Raw genomic sequence first — 3,151 nt, 5'->3', positions numbered from 1 at the left:
GGGAAGCCATTTAGCCGCCACAGCTGCCGCGTGCATCGCCGTGGCCGCCGTGCGTTGCTTTAGCGTACAGTTTCCTGTTACGGTGGCTCTGAATCGCACTACTTACCTGTAAAAGGTCAACAGATGCAGATTTATTGGACGCTGCATTCAACGCAAATTCAGCTGGTGGAGATTATTCAATGAATATTTATGTATATGAATATTTATAAGGCTATATGACACTTTGAAAGACAATGCTTCCTGTTGGGTGCCGCTACTAGTTTTCCCACAAACTGCTCATTATGCCGTTTCCCCGGCGTCTGTGTCTAACCTTTTTAGCAGATTGAATAATTTAACATTTACCTTTCCAATCCCACGAGGCTAAAAGATGCCATTGTGTCCCAGGATGCGTCTGTTCTGTGTGTCACGTGACACAACGCATCCACGGGCACAAACCCAGTGACCAGCGGGATCGTTCACACACGGCGCCCCCTGCTGGGTAAACTTTAAAACGTCTTCACTCATCCACCGCGGCGTCACGCAACTAACAACGCCTGAAGCTGGAAGTCACATGATCACACTGGAGCACTCTGGGAAAATCAAGAAAGTTGAGTTCTTTTCTGATGGATGGTTTCAGCCTTCGATCAACAGAGCGTTGGAGCCGCGATACAAAAGAGAGCTTTTGAGGGAAAAGATTTTTAAAAAATTCAGAAAAGAGTGGAAATGTTACAAGAATAAAGTTGTAATGTTTTGAGGAAAGAAGCAGAAATGTTTAAAATAAAATCCAGATAGTTTAAGAAAAAAGGCAAAATTGTCTCAAGAATAAAATGTTTATATTTAAAAAAGAAAGTACTCTTAATATACTGAGAACTCAAAGTAATCAACCAGCACAGTGATTTTAATGATTTGACGTTTGAATACTGCTGAGCCTCCACATCCTGCATGTTCACACTCTTTCCTCTAAACATTACAACTGAACTTGTGTAAAACGTTGACTTTCGTCTTTTGTGGCGCCTCCGGTTGAAGTTGACTGAAACGATGTAAAGGAAGCAGACAGACTGAAGGAACTCTCAGAGTCCAGCACCTCATCTCCACGCGCTCCAACTTTAAGCTGCAATTGTTTACATGAGAAAAGTAAAAATTATAGAGGTTCAAAAACAACAAGAAACAGAGCAGAAGTTTGAATATAAATATATAAATATATATAAATATATACATAAACTGATGAATATACTGTAAATGTTTTCTTTTTTGCTCTGTTCTCCTCTGTACATAGGTTTGCATATTTTATAGGACTTTTACTTCTATCTACAAGGACTGGATAAAATACTTTAAATACTTAAAAAAAAAAATATATGAATGAAAACGTCATAATACTCATTGAAACCAGGTACAAAAAAACATAGTTGCTAGGATACGGTACAAAGTGTAGGACCTGACCAAGGCATTTATCCAGAATACAGTCAGGGAGAGCATCGACCTCAGCTAGAGCTTCGACATCCGTCCACCTACATGAGTTTACTACAGATACGTTGATGGATTCTGTTTGTTTGATTTGTTTTTGGGATATTTATTTGTGAGTCATGTCTGAAATGAACCGCATGCTTTCATGGCATTATTTTTCTATGAGTTGGTACGTGACCAAATAGTTTTTATATAACAGGCGCGGGCGGATGCTCTGGATGCTCTGTCCGCAGGGCCGACGCCGCAGCCGCCTTCAGCACTTCAGTAATGATGGAGGGAAACGCTCCTGTTGACCAAGTGATGTCAAAGACAGATTCTACTCATTTATTAACTTCTTTATTTATTTATACCTTTTATTTATTTATTTATCTATTTGTAGTGTTTGAGTCAAGATCTGAGCTCTGTTTATTGCCACTGCTGTTTTTCCCGCTTGTACCTTCTGTATCCTCTTTTATTCCAATCGGTTTTTCTCAAAGTCTGACTTGAATCGCTACGACGACATTATTCCTTCACTGATAAACTGTTGACAATAATACAATCAGTTACCGCACTTCTAAAGCCTTATGTATATTTGTAATTATAGACTCGCATCGTTCCGTTCTTAAGGATTTGTTGCTTCGTTACAGGTGTCTTCAATTAATGCTAATTGGAAACTTCCTCTTTTCCCTTTGGCTTCCTTTTGTTTCCCGCTAAAAAGACCTTTAACCACTTAAGCCCGTAAAGTAAAAACATGTTTCTCTACTCGCCTCCACCAGGGGGCAGCAGCTTTCACTCCCCCCCCCCCCCTCTAAATTCTCCCCAGTGCTACAGTGCCACTCAGTGGACAGTCTGGGTCATGGACTTCATGTCAGTGAACCTGAAAGTCCCCTTAATGACCCTGTGATCTTTTCTATTTCGGACCCATTTACCAACCTGATACCTGTTACACTCTGGCTTAAGTGGTGCAAAGTCAAAACATGAGACAGTAGCTTGTTAAAACACTGAGCTAACTGTTCAATCAGCTGTGTACCGACTACAAACGTTCTGCCTTGAATAAGTTGCTGCTAATGTGTATTAATCTCAATGTCTGATGAATTCCTGATGAATTGCTTGCATAGAAAAAGAACCTGTGGGGGTTTTGAAGACATTTCCCGTCCTGCTTTGTGTGACCTGAAAGAGCTCTGATCTTGTTCAATAGTTGTGTTCTACCCGAGAGCAAAATTCAATGAAAAACTGCACTATCTCATCAGAAAAATGGACTTAATATCATTTTGTTTCCAGCGCTGTTATCTTGGTTTTCTACGATTCTGTAGTGTTGCAACAATCACGTTTTCTCCCCCCAAATGGTTTCAAAAGTATTCTGGACATCTCTTCCCGATTTCAGCACACGTGGAGGACGGGGAAGTGAATGTTGCATAATTAAGCTTTGCCAGTTTAACTGACGAGCTGAGCTTATGATTGGGCAGCGCGCTTTAGGCTCCGCCCCCGTCTCTCTCTTCCCCCCCCCCCAGACTGCACCATTCTCTGGTCCCCTGGACTCTTTTTTTGTAATTTTAAATGAATGATGCGTCTCAGCTTAGCCCAATAATAAAGCACAGTCTAGAATAAAGACCCGGTGTCCTGTCGTGTTTTCTGACTGAGCGGCTCACGTCGCCTGCTGCATTCAGGGCCCATCAGGAAAACAGACTTTGAGAATAAAGTCGTAATATGTTGAGAGAAGTTAATGTTA

This window comes from Genypterus blacodes, unplaced genomic scaffold, assembly GCF_046128005.1.
Source record: "Genypterus blacodes isolate CSIRO-AG114 ecotype Tasmania unplaced genomic scaffold, CSIRO-AGI_Gbla_v1 ptg000239l_1, whole genome shotgun sequence".
NCBI classification, from domain to species: domain Eukaryota; kingdom Metazoa; phylum Chordata; class Actinopteri; order Ophidiiformes; family Ophidiidae; genus Genypterus; species Genypterus blacodes.
The sequence above is the reverse complement of the archived record's forward strand: the minus strand, read 5'-3'. Positions refer to the sequence as shown.